At 38.3% G+C, this 16,930-nt stretch overlaps 1 protein-coding gene across 2 annotated transcripts in view; it reads right to left on the bottom strand.

Moving 5' to 3' along the window:
* Positions 1 to 16,694, bottom strand: part of FUT8 (fucosyltransferase 8) — a 284,866-nt gene extending 268,172 nt beyond the window's left edge. The window contains exon 1 of one of the 2 annotated variants that reach the window (XM_005666322.3): positions 16,546 to 16,694. The gene's annotated coding sequence lies outside the window, so the exon portion shown is untranslated. Of the gene's footprint in view, positions 1 to 15,338; positions 16,473 to 16,545 lie in introns of those variants that run through there. The other variant, XM_005666321.3, reaches the window with a different exon arrangement.

Genomic DNA, 16,930 nt, shown 5'->3' with positions numbered 1-16,930 from the left:
AAAGTCTTTCTTTAATACAGGCATGATACAGCGGCGGTGGTACAGATGGCAGTGGTAGTGGTGAGACCAAATTTAGATCTTTAAAGGCTCTAAGTAGAGAAAATATAGTAATATAATCCTCCCTCTGAAATATAAACACTAAGATTAGTCCAAAAAAACTCTTATTTATTTCTTAATTACTACTTCAAAAATTTTTTTTAAATATTAAGGTTTTTTTTGTTTTTTTGTCTTTTTGCTATTTCTTGGGCCGCTCCCGCGGCGTATGGAGGTTCCCAGGCTAGGGGTCGAATCGGAGCTGTAGCTGCCAGCCTACACCAGAGCCACAGCAACGCGGGATCCGAGCTGCGTCTGCAACCTACACCACAGCTCACAGCAATGCCAGATCCTTAACCCACTGAGCAAGGGCAGGGACCGAACCCGCAACCTCATGGTTCCTAGTCAGATTCGTTAACCACTGCGCCACGACGGCAACTCCATTATTAAGTATTTTTGATTTTTTTTTCAAATTCTCTTTCCTCTGCCTTGCTGGTACCCTTAATTAGCCTTCATTGAATATGGAGTTCCCATCCTGGCTCAATGGAAACAAATCCAACTCGCATCCATGAGGACGCAGGTTTGATCCCTGGCCTCACTCAGTGGGTTGGGAATCTGGTGTTGCCATGAGCTGTGGTATAGGTCACAGATGCAGTGGATCTGGCGTTGCAGTGATATGGTGTAGGACAGCAGCTATACTCCCATTAGAACCCTAGCCTGGGAACACCCATATGCTGAAGGCACAGCCCTAAAAAAACAGGGGAAAAAAAAAAAAAGCCTTTGTTGAATATGACTCTTGGCACTAAGTAGTGGTAAGAAACAGAAGTAAAAGCAGCTGCAACTTGAGGAGGTCTACTCTGCGTCAGGTATTTTACATGCATTACTGATAATGCTTACCAAATCCACAAAGAGAGATATTATCAATCCTCTTTTGTTGATAAAGAAATGGCTTCAGAGAAGCTACATAAGATGCCCAAGGTCACTCATGCAGTTAATGGAGAAGTTGAGTATCTGAAATAGGTCTTTCCATCTCCCAAGTCTGATCTATTAAACATACTGCCTGTAGGGCATTTCTTCAGAACCTGTTCCTGGACAACATTTAATTTCAGGGAAACACTGAAAAATGATTTTTAAATGCATCATTTGATAGTACTCAAATTTTCCATGGAACCCAATCACCAATAATTCTAGATAATGGCTATAAAGATACAGGCAGGACTGCTGCATTGCGCAACTCCAGAGAGCTTTTTTTTTTTTAATATGAATGATGTCCAATGGATTGCGGGATGAAGCAACTATAACCTAAACGCTAGTCAAAAACCTTTCCAAGGCCATTTAGTGTGCCATTTTGGAAAAAACTGCAGTCATTTATAAAAAGCAAATATGCATTCTAAGAATATTTTAAAAAAAGGTATTTTCAAGCACATGAGAATACACTCAGTATCATGAGTCATTAGGAAAATGGAATTTAAAACCACAATGCTATAACCCTACTAAAAGAACTAAAATCAAAAATAAAACAAAACTTGACAATACCAAGTGCTGACAAGGACGGAGATCAACTGGAACTGTCATACTTTTGTATTCCCACCAACAATGAGTATAGTCACTTTAGAAAATAGTTTAGCAGTCTCTTATAAAACTAAATATACATCTACCACATAATGCAGCAATCCCTCTCCTAGGTATTTACCTAAATGAAAAGAAAACTGCATCCATACAAAAAACTATTCTCAAATGTTTATAGCCACTTTATTTATAATTGCCAAAAACCAGAAGCCAAAACATTTCTCAAGAGATGAATGGATGGACAATCTATGGTACATACATATATAGCAATGAAAAGGAACAAGCTATTAACACATGCAACAACATGAATCAATCTCAAATACATTTTTAAAGGAGCTGATCCAAAAGTCTGCATTCCATTTATATGACATTCTAGAAAAAGCAAAACGTTTACCATAAAGAACACAGTAGTGTTTATCAGGGGGGTGGAAACAAAGAGAGAGGCTTACTACAAAGGTGCAACAACAGCCCTTGCAGCAGTTACATATTTTATGCATGTATCAAAACCCACAGAAATATCTTACCACAAAATGTGAGTTTTACTGCATGTAAATTTTAAAAATTTTTTTAGTTTTCTAGCCACGGAAAAACAAAGGAAATATGCCAAATGGAAAAAAAAAAAAAAAAAAGAATAAAACAGAAAGAAAAGCTTTTTTAAACCTACATTCTAGAAGCAGCTATACTCTAGCGGTAATATAGCTGCTTCTGTTGGGGTGTGGAGATGAAACATAAAATGCTTAACCCAAGGCTTACCATACAGTAAATTCTCAACACCAGTTCCCTTCCCTTTACCTGCGTCTCTCTCCTATGTATGTATTTCTCTTTCCTGTGTCTACTATTCCCTTCCTTTCCTCCATCTCTCTACCAACTATAGAGTGTTTTTACCCACTTCACATCCCTTCTTCCATTTCTCTAGTTAATAGTATTCTCATCCCTGGGAGAACTGACCCTCTTGCAATTTATGTGGTCCTTTTATTCGTTAATTGAAGTACCAAAATGAAATGATTTACAATGTTATATTAGTTTCAAGTGTACAGCAAAGTGATTCAGTTACATATAATCCTTTTCAGATTCTTTTCCCTTTTAGTTATTAAAATATACTGAGTATAGTACCCTGTCTATACAGTAGCTCCTTATTGGTTATCTATTTTATATATAGTAGTCTATATCTGTTAATTCCAAACTCCTAATTTATCCTCCCCCCACTTTCCCCTTTGGTAACCATAAATTCGTTTTCTATGTCTGTGGATCTATCTCTGTTTTGTAAATAAGTTCATTTGTACCTTTTTTTTAGATCCCGTACATAAGTGTTATCACATGATATTTGTCTCTGTCAGGCTTACTTCACTTATATGATAATCTTTAAGTCCACCCATGTTGCTTCAGATAGCATTATTTCATCCTTTTTATGGCTAGGTAATATCCCATTGTGAGTGTATATACCACATCTTTATCCATTCATCTGTCAATAGACATTTAGGTAGTTTACATGTCTTGGCTACTGTAAATAGCTGCCGTGAACATAGGGGTACATGTATTTTTTCAAATTCTGGTTTTCTCAAGATAATATGCCCAGGAGTGGGATTGCAGGATCAAATGGCAACTCTTTCTAGTTTTTTAAGGAATCTCCATGGTGACTGTACCAACATTACATTCCCGTCCACAATGCAGGGGGGTTTCTTTTTATCTATACCCTCTCCAGCAATTATTATTTGTAGATTTTTTGATGATGGTCGTTTGGACTGATGTGAAATGATACCTCATTGTAGTTTTGATTTGCAATTCTCTAAAAATTAGCAATGCTGGGCATTTTTTCATGTTCCTGTTGGCCATCTGTATGTCTTCTTTGGAGAAATATGTGGTTCTGATGACAATGACAATGGCAATTCCCCCACCGTGATTAATCCAAGGATGGGCCCCATCAGATCCTCCTTTGGACACAAGTTCTCAGTGGTCTCAGTCCATACATCTCTGCCATGATTGAAGCCTTCTAACCTAAGTATATAATAAGACCAACAGACAGAAAGAAGTCAAGTAGAAAATGGAGAGGACCCTGAAGACATCATTTAAATTCTTGGATATGGTCATTCCTGGACTGCTCCCACTTCTGTTCTTCCTACTTACAAAGCCAGTAAGTCAATTTTTGGTTTAATCATTTTAAAACTGTTATGGTTTTTAATGCTTCCCTTCTGAAAAGCACAAAACATTGTTTCTCTCAGGAAAAAGAAATAGTTGATAACCTCTTTACTTGATGTAGCCTTTGGTTAACTTTCAGTGTTATGACTATTAATATAAAGATATTTCTGAGCACTACTGTTGGGCATTCACACACATGTGGGGCAAGAAGCAAAAATAAAAGATAAAGCCATATATAAATAAGTTGACCCTTGAAGAACACGCAGGAGTTAATATGAGTATGATTTATAGTTGGCCCTCTGTATCTGCAGTTCCTCCACATTCACAGACTCAATCAACCACAAACCTTATAGTATTGCAGAATTTACAACTGAAAAATAAACGGATATAAGTAGAACTAGACAGTTCCAACCAGAGTTGTTCAAGGGTCAAGTGTAGACTGAAAACAGCTGCCCACTGAAGATTTACATTCCAAATGTCAGGAACCTGAGACAGAGCTTTTAATGTAAATTTTAGTCAGACTTCAGTATCAGTCTTCAATGCAAATACTGCTCATTTTTTCACCCTGTTACATTTTTAATACTCTACTAACTCAAGCTAGGTAATAAAATACATGTTATGCTGTGTCTCTCTGGCTTTACAGTCTTCATTCAATTATCTTTAACATCTGAAGAAAGATAATAGCACATGCCAATAAGAAAAACACTATGGTAAGGATTAAAGCAAGTCTGATGAGGTGACAACATATAATAAACTTCTAATAAGTCTTTCTTGTTTTCTTGCCCAGAATATCCCTTACTTACTCTCTGATGATAAGCTTAAATGGCACTTCTTTTCAATACAGCCTTTCCTACCTATCACATTCTAGTAGAACTGACTCTTTCTCCTCTCCATCATAGTAATTACAAAATTATAATTATTTATATGTTAGTGGCAATGAGAACCTGAACTTCTATAGTAAAAAAAGAAATTAGAAAAGAGCAGATAAAATGAAGAAACACTGTAGTAACAAAGTTCACAGCTTGACAACCAAATGAATCTGATAGAGAATTCAAAGATAACTTAGAGTTCAAGTTTGGGCAATGAGAGGGGTAAGCCAACAATAGAGAAAGGAAAGTTATAAAAAATATATTTGGGGTGAGAGAAAATTCAGATTTGAGCATATTGACCTTGATGGCATAACAAACAGTTTAGAAAGCTAGAAAGTGGAGTTCAAGTACTTGCCATATGGATGGGAACCTTCTAAAGAGGCAGTCACTGAAGCCAAAAAACCAGGTAAAATTACAAGGAAAAAAGTCTAGATTAAGAAAAATGCATAAGGCAACTACTCAATAAACAAGGTGATCTTGGGAACGAAGAGATGCTAGAACAGAAAAGAGAACCAGGAGGATTATAAAACTATAAGGAAAAGCAAGGAGAATAAAGAGATGCATCATGTATAATCTGAAGAATTAAAAAGCAAAAATTAATACTTTAAAAAGTCTTCATTTGGCAATTCAGAAGGTCACTGGTAACAGCAGATGAGTAATTTTAGTGAAAAATAAAGTAGCAAAATTGAAACAGTAGGGCTGTGGGTAAAACCAAAAGGGGGGGGGGTGACAGAAAAAATAGAAAAGCATAAAGTTAGTAAGAAAAGGTGGTTTAGGGTTTGTTTTTTTGTTTTTAGGCCAGTAGAGATGTTGCTAGCAGAGATCGAAATTAAAATGATAAAGGCGTGGAGTTCCAGTGGTGGCTCAGTGGTTAACAATCCGACTAGGAACCATGAGGTTGTGGGTTCTATCCCTGGCCTTGCTCAGTGGGTTAAGGATCCTGCGTTGCCGTGAGCTGTGTGTAGGCTCTGGCACAGGCCTTCAGCTACAGCTCCGATTGGACCCCTAGCCTGGGAACCTCCATATGCTGCGGGAGCGGCCCTAGAAAAGACAAAAAGACAAAAAAAAAAAAAAAAAAAAAGATAAAGGCGTGAACTAATGAACCCATATATTCTAAGCAGCAGGGGTGAAAGCAGTAGTCATGTAGTCGTCATGAAAGCCTAACGGACACATCCCTGACACCAAAGGGTAGAAGGGAGGGGAAATAACACAATTTACAGATAAAGCAAAGCAGAGGAAACATCTGTCTGATCATCTTAACCTTCTTATTCTTTTCCAAAAATAATAATAATGATAAAAAGTGAAATAACCCACAAACTCTGAGAGCAGTATACTAGAATTGGGGACCAGGAAAGAGGTAGAAAAGGTCTGAAATATCCCCTGTAGGAAGTCAATGAGAAAAGAACCATTAACGAATGTAAGTATTTTGGAGGACCCTTTCTATAGTTACCTGCTCATTTCATTTTCACTTAACTAGGAAAAGGGCACAAATTATTCAGTTTATTTGATTTGATTTGTCACTCTTTGTAAAGATGCCTTCTACATCTGATGTGAGGCAACGATGTTCTGTATACATTTTTTTCCACTATGTATTGCTCCATTTTTTCCCTTTGCTGTTATAAAACTCCTAAATAATCATTTTTACTGCTTTAATGTGGTTCTAGTCTTGCTCTGATGTTTTGCTTAAATATCAAAGCAGTATTTGATTACCTAGGAAATCCCTAGTATCTATTTTCTTAAGGACAAGTATTTGAAGAGAACTATATAAAGAACAAGAATTGTAAACCTAGAAAATGGCTATACCTTCTGACAGCTGCTCACTTATTATTATGATTAAAAATTAAAATTCCCTGGGAAAATATGAATGATGATCATCTTTAATATTTTGAAGCTTCAGAAGTTAGAGAAAGAAGTGTCTCCTTTACGCTGAAATTTTTCCAATTACACAATTCATATTTAGGTACCTTATGTGTAGTACAACTTCAGTGGGACATTTGAAAATAAATGTCAATGCATATTTTCAAAAGAATATTGTTGCCATAAAAATAGAATGGCAACTCTACTCCTAGAATGCTGCCATTTCATTAAATGCTTTGGGATTCAACTTTTGGAACTCCTTTAAAGTCTTAACACAGTCTTTATTAATACTGTCAAAAGTGACAAATCTTTATTCATTAAATATAGGTTTGAGGGATATTTCTAGTTATAAGATGATTTATCTAAATTAAAAATACCTTTCTGAAAAAAAAGTGTGACTATAAAGCATGAAACAAATTTTCTTATGCTGATATAATGACACCACCAGTAAAATACATTTATAACTACATTCCCCTCCTCTACCCTGCCTGCTCTGTGGGTTACCACTATATATTCTAGTATGATGGGAAAAAATAAAAGTTCAATCATTTCATAACCATACTTCCTACTATTATAGATGACAGAAGAAGCTCTGATAGTTTCTGAGCCAAACTTATTGAATATTTGAATGTAGTCACAGCACTCATTTTTTAAATTTAGCTAGTTGTTATTCAAACTGCTCTTTTATTATATATTTCATATACCCTTTAGCATACACCTGACACCAGCCTACTTAATTGTCTATACCTGCTACACATACATATACACACCCCTATTTTTAACTCCCTACATATGTATTTTTTTTCCTAGTATGTCATCTGAATGTTATCTGTCGGCTTGGCCTCCAGATGAGCCCAAGGACAGCTTCCAATGGTAGCCATACATTTCTTTTGGTTCTTCTTTGAAAAAGAGTCTAATCCCATGTGGCTGCCTTGAGCCCAACCTGGCTCAATCTTAACTACAATTGCTCCACTTCACCGTCTACTTCCAAAACAAAAAATACGTGAAAAGCATAGTTATTTCTTATGTTCATAAGAAGCTTCAATCACTTCTAAAGCAATACTTCTGAGAATTATTCAACTTAGCCTTTATTTGCTTCAAAAGTCTTAATTATTAACTCGGCATTTAAGACCATCCCTATTCTCAAAGTTGTACACAGGAACTAAGAAATGCCCAAGAAAAAGTTATAGTCAGCCATCTTGATTCTCAAGACAGTCCCAGATTTGTGCATTGCTGAGTCATCTCTTAGATCAAAAATCTTATTTTTGATTCAGAAAAAAAACATATATTGACATAAAGTGATTATACTTAAGGGTAAGAGTTAAGGGACCATTCTAGGGAAAGGTCAGTGAATCTACCCAGCTGTGAAAACTGGAATAGAAGAAAATCAAAATGATTTATTTTATGGAAAAAGAAGCTGAGATCCAGAGAAGACAAATGGTTTACCCAAGCTCAGACATTTGGGTGGCAGAACCAACAATAGTACCCAAATCTCCTGATTCCAAGTTCAAAGCTTTTCCATTTTGTCCGTTCTTTCAAATTACTAAACAGGATTATACTAAATGAAAAGAGTCAAACCCACAGAAGACTTCATAATTACAATTCCATTAATGCCAAATTTCTAGAAACAGCAAAACTATAGAGACAAAATGCAGAGGAGCAGTTGCCTGGAGCTTGGGAGTAGGAGCAGGGTTTGGGCAAGCTGTAAGGAGGGAGTTTTCTAGAATTGAAAGTGTTCTAAAATCGGATTGTAATAACTGTTATACAACTATAAATTTACTAAAACTTGAATTGTGAATTTTATGTTAGATAAATTATATTTCAATAAAGCTACCAAAAAGAACTCAGATTTTAAATTTACATCTATAGAGCTTTCAGAAATTTTTATATCAAAGAACATCACCAAAACATGAAGAAACCAGCCTTTTTCCAAACTTCAGATCCTTTTCCCTTCAGAATTTCCAAAAGTTAGGTACCTTTCTTTCTAACCTTATTATCTGTCATGGATAGAGAAAGTACTGTACTACACAAATATATACATACATAAGAAATTTTCTGTGAAAATTCTTCAGTTTTCAGTTATTGAGCATGATTTTCTTTCAGGCAGTATTCTGCATGGCTCTAAGTGAGGTTCCCAGAACAGTTACAGAATGAGGATGTGCTCTTTTATTTGTTATCCAACAAACTTCCAAATCAGAATTATTTCGTGATTTCATTTTCACCATTATAATTTGTGCCACTATAAACACTAATAGAGTCTTTTTATTAAGAAGAGCCATTCCTAATTGCATATGAGCAAGTTTCTTGAGTTTATTATTTGGACATCCTTAGTAGGTATATACCTCTTCAGCTTACTCAAGAACAGTGAGCATATTCTTCACTTACTTACAAATTAAAAACAGTTCATTCTATAAATGTCTTACACCTATAAGTATCAACCTGATACTTCTACTATTTGGACCTTAAAAATAAACAGTTTTAATTAGTGAAGACCTAGATATCTGTAATCTTGTAGTCAGGATTACTCAGTAAACCTATGTTTCTCACGCTGCTGACACTCATTTTATCAATGCTAAAGAAAGATTTTTTGGCACAAGAATTTCAATTACCACCTTCCTAAGCCCTAGAGTGTCCCTAAACACTCTAAAAGAGCAAGAAAAATCTGGAACATAAAAAGAAAACAAAATATTTATTCTGGCTTAAGCTCTAATTTTAAAGAATGGGATTTCTCAAAATTATAACCTTTTGCCATTTGGTAACTGAATGAATTAAGTAGTTATTCACAGAACTCAAGACTCACACACAAAAATAACAATCTCTACTGAACATACCTCTTTCAGGTATATTCAGGTATACAATTCCATGTATTAGAGAAATCTAATCAGTCAGATTTCAAATGATTAGGGCCCCTATTATCAAACACAGACTTTACCTTTATGAACTTTTCACAATAACTGTCTTAAATCTGTTAACATTATTCCCATGAATGTAGAATATTGCTGTTCATTCAGCTTCTGAGTTAATTCTCTTCTGTGGACACAGGTTTTCATTGTTTGTGGTTTTGTTTTTGATTTTTTACATTATTGCAGTAAGGCACATGAAGAAGGTGAAGATACATTCTAAAAACAATTCCTTGTAGTCAAAAACAGAAATAACAGAGGAGGCATGAGAATGTGTTCCAAGAAACCGGAAGAAGGTATTACCATGCATTAAATAGTCAGTAGAATAATGCGACTGACACAGGATCCTTAACAATGAACCAGCATCTCCCACATCCCTTTTCTGATAAATAATATTAAACCCCATATCAAGTGAATTACTTCTAGTCTCTTGCCTCCTGCCACAGAAGGAAATGCAATTATAATAAACTTATTGTAACATAAAAGCTAATGTTTTACCGGAAATGTTCTATGAACACTATGAAAAAAAAATCCTATAAAGATGCAAACTCCCACATTTTCCACTACCGTTGGGTAAGGAAACACAACAAACAGGGAGAATAAGGAAGTGAACAAAGAGGGAAAAACTGAAGAAGAAACCTCCCTGACCTCCAAAGAAGGCAGGACATTCCCTCCAATCTCCCTCCTTTCACTGACCACCTCAGGTGTAGCTAAGGCTGAGATAATGAAAGTAATATAAAAGCTACAAATTATATTATTCGATCTTTACCACTTATCAGGATATTTAATAAACTATATTTCCAAAACTATAAAAGTAATTTTTAAAACTAGCTAAGTCATTTAATAAAATTGTTATGCTTTTACAAGTTTGATGGTTTATATATATCACTTTGACTATATGCAAATTTATTCTGGCTCTAGATATTAACGGCATATTAAATGGCAATATGATGGAGCATGATAATGTGAGAAAAAAGAATCTATACATGTTATGTGTAACTGGGTCACAATGCTATACAGTAGAAAACTGACAGAACACTGTAAACCAGCTATAAAGAAAAAATATATACATAAAAAATGGCAATTATCTTGTTTAAAAGATATAAATAACCAGCCATAAATCAGTAAATATTTAAAACCCATCCATGGTTCATTAACAGTCTTAATTAAATAAGAAAATTTACATAGACACAAGTTCATTTTAGTTATTTGAAGTAAATCAAAAAGAATAATCTCCCATTTTCACTTAACTTTTGTTCATTTATAATCAGAAAGTTATAGTAAAGTTCATATCATGTAATGTTTCTCATAACTCAGATTCTAAAATAAACATCAGCTTAATTTACCGTAACATCTAAGATTAACATCGACATTTTATTATTTATTTTATGCGAACTTTACACAAACCAGTCATTGAGACTATGGCAAGTGTAACTGTTCTTAACATAAATATGTTAGGTCATATTTATTCAATTTATCCCTGAATCAATTTAATTTTGAAAAATCCAAGTTCTAAGATACAACAAATTACAGGGAACATTTCAGTAGTGATCTTCAAAGGTCTATTCCTGGGCTTTAATGAAGGGGTTACACTACAGAACCCATACAAAAGAAAAGAGAAAAGAAGAAAAGCCCAGTTTGAACTACATCTGTACTAGCCTGATATACTTGGTCAATTTTTTAAAAACTTAAAATTCCAAACACATTTCCCTTTTGTATGTCAGTTTCCAACCAAAAAACTGACACAAAAAAAGATATTTTTAAGTAGTAAAAAAAATTTATTTTTTTAAAAACTTAAATGAAATTAACCCTATAGTTCTGCTTTCTGTAAAGAGTATAAATAACTCATATTGAAATACATGGTGGGAGTTCCTACTGTGGCTCAGCAGGTTAAGAATTCGACTAGTATCCATGAGCATGCAGATTCGATCCCTGGCTAAGGATCTGGCATTGCTGTAAGCTGTAGCTCAGATCCCATGTTGCTGTAGCTATGGCTGTGGCTGTGGCATAGGCTGGCAAGTGCAGCTCCCATTCAGCCCCTAACCTGGAAACTTCCACATGCCATGGTATGGGCCTAAAAAAGAAAAAAAATACACAGCATAATTCCATAGGCCCTATTTGCTCTTCTTCCATTAAAAGGAAAATGTACAGTATTGTATAAAGTCCATATGGACTATATGGTGAGAATATTGTATAGAATGATATAAAGTCATTTAATCAAGGAAGAAAAAGCTGTGCCGAGTGGCATGGTTCATTTTACTGGTTATATTCCTAATTATTCCAAAGGGAAAATTGTAGGATGATGGAGGGAGGCTGAAGGGGAAATACACACAGGAGAGTAGAATAGAGAGAGAAAATAAGGTTGAGACTTGAGACCTTTTAAACTTTAATACTTTCATATTTTTCTTTATATATATATATCTTAAATGCATACACATCCTCATATTATATGTATATATATATATATAAAATGAATATACATCCTCAAATAATATTCATCTGTTCAAAATTTTACAAGTTTTTAAAAAAATCAGTTGTAAAATCTTTTACTTTTAAACATGTTTGTCTCATTATAACAAACTATCATTTAGGAACAGTTCAAACTGCAAAACCATATACTACATGATACAAAAATATAATATGAGAAGCAAAGGAAATCTTGCATTGATCCTCTAAGTGCTACACCTACTACACCACTACTGACTACAGAAGACTAGAAATTGATCTTTTTTTCATGATTTTAATTTTTTCCTAGAAATTGATCTCTCATTTGAAAAGTACCAATAGGACCAGGATTGATACAAAGTATAAAAGTACTATAAAAGTAATACTTTTGGTTTAGGAGTTGTTTAGAATCTTAGTTTTATTTTTAATAAACTTGTTTACATGTTTTTTCTTATGATTATGAAATGGAAACACCTTCTTTTACTTTTGTAAATGTGCTATAATATGAAATGGGTGTGTTTACTATTTAATTAAACTATGGTATTTACTAAATGTACTTTATAGTAAATCAAAAATAACCATTCAAGAAATGAATGAAGATATATAAAAATATTCTAGCATGTTTTATAAAGCTTTGATTAATTTATATCATTAACCTCAAATATAGTAAACACTTTACAATTCTGTATCTCACAGATTGTCATTCCTTTCAAATAATCTTTTTATTTTATCAGCACTGAAATTCATTTTACACAATGAAGAGCAATGGAGAATAAACAGCCCAACCACTATCTGTAGAAAACTAAATATTCCAATGACTTTAATATACACACCATCAATTCCAGACTTGAACTTGCAAAATATGTGAACTGGGAGAGTAAATTCACACACACCACTACAGTTCAGTAATCTAAATAAAGTGGCATGGATGAGAAAATTGCTTGATACTCAAAGGCACAAGTTTAATTTCATTGACAGTCTGGACTCACTCACTGCCTTATACTGCAGGAAACAGAGGTTAAGATGTGACCTTGGGATCCTGCTCTCCAGATGTCTGAAGGGCCCATTTCTTTATTAAAAGTATCTCTACTTGTGATAAATACGTAGCTTATGACACACTTGATGCTTTTTCTCATATGACTCTACCTGAAGCTCTTAAAATTTTAAGACTGTAGATATTACAAAGAAAAAATATAAGAAGATGCAACATGCACAAAGGGTTAACATATACACCTTCCTTTCTGGTATAATGCACAAGAAGGTTAAGAAGCTACTATCATTGACCCTAAATTTGCAGGCATATTTTCAGAGATTTTAAATGAGAAATTCAATAAACCTTAAGCTTTTACTTACCATTATTTCAGATCATGAAAAGATTTTTAATGAATTTTTAATATACAATATACATAACTGCAAAAGTAACTATGTACAGATATATGCCTGTGTCAATTCCCTTACTCTTTTAACTGAAAATTATGTTTCTTCTGGTCATAAATTCTGGTTTTGGGTGTTGTAAAAGTTCAAATATACATTAAGCCATACTTTGCTTTGGTACTAGCTCCCCCTCCAGACCAACCTGCTGATATAACGGCACTTAAAAAAATAAACAAGTAAGGAGCACAAGTTTTTCCAAGCCAAAATTCACCACTTTTAAAGACACTCCAATTCCTTAAAATAACTAGTTAAAATTATGACCAAACACTGCAGAATGTGATCAGAATTACTGTTTTTCAGTTCCATAGGTCTCAAATAAAAATGATCGTAGGAAAACAACTTCAAGTGACTCTTTCAATTTAAGAACATCCTAAAATGCAATCTATATAGCGCTATGTTGTGTAAACTATTTTGAATCACTATTCTAATAAGCCCCAACATACTCTTCATGTTAACTCAGTACTTGATCAAAGATACATTTTTGCATGTTTCTGCAATCTATGCAACTTTCATTCCAGCTGTTCAGCAATTCAAGCAGAATTCTCAATTTTATAAAGCAGCGAAAAGAAAATTCATGCCTCCAAACCATTATTCCATGTTCCTTAAAGCCTATTCACTTCTAACCCCCTGCTTTTTCACATACCAAGCTGCAAAATCATAGTTCCAAATGTCTGAATTCCCATCTCATCCTTACTACTTTACTGTAGTGTTTATAAATCAAGTAATTAAGACTTTCTATACACTTTTTGTGGTACATATCACAAGGCTAGCAATGTACAGAGCCTTATTATACAGCCTAGGATTTTAGGTTAACTTTATTTTTAAAAAGAAGGAACATAATTTACTCCATTATTTCAATAATAACTCTACAGTGCTGAAATTTTCTCTCCTAAATGTTTTCTGTATGATGCACCCTTTAAAGAACTATGCATAAAAGCAAATTTAATCAAGAAAATAAATACATCTTTAAGCCCAAGAATAACAAGGGGGAGAAAAACTGTAATTAAACCTTGCCTGCAGTTTTTAAGGAGAGCCAAGCCAAAGTTCAATCAGTTACTTGTGATGAATTTAACTGTAAACTGATGGAAAACTTTTGTCGAAATTTGGTTGGTGTTACCTTGAGATCTGGGGTTTATACAGGAGATCCTGGCTTTCCCAGGTCCACTTTGAGGTGGCTTAAGTCAACTGTAATTCAAACATGGGAAGAAGAAACAATACCTCCCCTGCCTCTACCCAAGGCCTCAGTCAGAACTCCAATATACACCAAAACGCTAAAGCTCACCGGGGATAAACTCTAACCATGACACTGCCATTTAACTTAAGAAATACACTGCGTCTCTGGCATTCTGTGTGTTGAAGATTGCAAATCCCCACTGTGAGTGAAAAACAGGTACTGCACTCGTCAGCCCACTCACTCGGGCAGGACAAACCTCCTTTAACAAATAAATATGGACTCATTTAACCTAAATAAGTTTAGATACTCAAAAGCCGCCAGCTCATCATTTCCACATCAAATGAGGGTGCAGCGGCACTCACACCGTGAACTGCCCTGGCACCGGCCCCTCGCCGGGAGCGGATCTTTGCCCGGGTCCACTCCCCCATTTCCAGCCGGAGAACCCCTCAGAAAGCCCCTAACGCACAAACATGCTCCTCCCCACAGTCTGTGACTACAGGAAGCGACTTGCAGGAGAAAGGGCAGGTAGGTGTGGAGAGAAGACGGACACCTCCCACCCCCGCCCCCATCTCTTCTCTCCTCCGCTCTGGCTCCTACCCTAACCAAGGATGCGCGACACAGAGGGCAGCGGCCGTGCCGCTCCAAGTCCCGACCCGGGCGGCGGGCACCCCTAGTCCCCAGCCCGCACCCACCCCTGGGCCGGCAAAGGGACCCCCCAGAGCGTCCCGGGGGCTCCCTCCCCACTTTTCCAGGAACCGCTGGATAAGCAGCAGCAGTGGCGGCAACAGGCCTGGGGGTCGCCTGGGGGGAAAGGGGCAGCGACAGCGGGGAGAGGCACCTCCCCGAGCCTCCCGAGATCCCGCGCTTGCCCAGCCCCAGACCCCGAGTAGCTCGGGGCCCGGCTCCCAAACGCCCCCTTACCCGAGGCGGGAGCAGAGGCGGTCTCCGCCGTTTCCCAGTCGCCGCCGCCGCCGCCGCCACAGCCCTCAGCCGCAGCTGCCCAGAGCTGGGGGAGTGGGAGGGGTGGCTGGGTGGAGGATGCTACTCCCTACTGAAGGGAGAGGAAGAAACGGAAACAGGAACCGCCGCTGCCACTGCTTAACGGAGCCTTCGGCGCCACTGACTGAGGGAGAGCGCGAGGCGGCGCGAGCCAGGCAGTAGCTGACAGCGAAAGACCGAGAGCGAACCGGGTCCCGGGCGCGCGACCCAGAGCAGCGCCGGCCCCATTCCGGGAAGAGAATAAGGGGACGGGTCGGTCGGGGGCTGGGAGAGGGCGGCGGGGGGCGGGGGCCTGGAGCGGAGGGAACCTGGCTACTCTGGTTGTCCAGAGATAACACGCGCACGCGCCAGAGCCGCTCTGACAAGGAGCGCAGGAAGGGAAGCTTCAGCTAGCGCAAGCGTGCGCGCGCGAATGGGGGCGCGCGCCCCTCAGCGTTCCAGGCTTCTGGGAGGAGGCGCGCATGCGCCGGCCGCTGCCACCTACGGCGACCCCAGCATGTGCCAGGGCTTCTCCCCGCCCCCTTCTGGTCGCGTAACCGCAGCATCCACCACCCAGCTGAGCCCTGAGCCACAGCGGGACCCGGAGACATCCAGCCGGGCAGCGGCTGCGCGCTCAGGCGCTGGCTCCCACACAAGCGTAGGCCGCCCTCTACCGCCCGAAGGCCGGAGGCTGAAGGGGGCGCGAGTGGAGCCGGACTCTCCATTCCCTGAAGCTCCACCTCCGGCAATGCCGTATTCTCGACCGCTGGGGAAAGGACCAGCCCGTGCCAATTCAGCCCGCGGCCCTAAAGAGCACTGGTATCAGGAGCAGTCTGCTTGCTACTTTTTAGGAGTGATTGCTGCTGCTCAGCCCATGCCTGCAGCCCAGGTCTGGCCGCTCCACTGCAGCGTGCAGCATGATCTTAGAATAGCATCGTACCCGCATTCGACTAGTGAAGCCCTGTTTTATCCTATGAGAGCTGTGTTTCCACACTCGCCCGGCTGAAAAACAGCGCCCCCCCCTTAAGGGCTGAGTTCAGTGCCTGGCCTCTCCCCCCCACCGGCGGCTGCGACAGCCCCTCTGAGGCGGAAGTTACGGGAAAGAGAACATGGGGCGGGGGAGGGAGCTTTTCCCTAGGATGCTTCCTACCCGCTCGGACTCGGGAAATTCCTGGCGCCCGCGATGCAAAGCAGTGGGCCGAAGAGCTAGCCCAGACCAGCCCAAATGGCAAGCTGAGCCGGAGGACCTTCGCGCCGCCGGGGCACACAAAGTAGTCGCGGGCTGAAAGGGGGTGCCACAATGGCCAATCAGAGACGAGAGCCGCGTGAGTGGAGTGGGAGCCGACCAATCATAGGGCAGGAGGATGAGCTTCCCGTACCGAACTCTTCCTTGTAGCCTCCGGACCCAGATCCCAAGCCTAGGGTGCTATACCTCGGGAAAGTGAAATGGTGCCCTAAAGACAGAAGAATTATTTGTTTAGACTTGAGTATTTTTAAGTAAATGCCTTAAGTACATATCACAGAGCAAAGAGCGA

The sequence above is a fragment of the Sus scrofa genome, chromosome 7 (genome assembly GCF_000003025.6).
Source record: "Sus scrofa isolate TJ Tabasco breed Duroc chromosome 7, Sscrofa11.1, whole genome shotgun sequence".
Lineage (NCBI taxonomy): Eukaryota > Metazoa > Chordata > Mammalia > Artiodactyla > Suidae > Sus > Sus scrofa.
The sequence above is the reverse complement of the archived record's forward strand: the minus strand, read 5'-3'. Positions and strand labels throughout refer to the sequence as shown.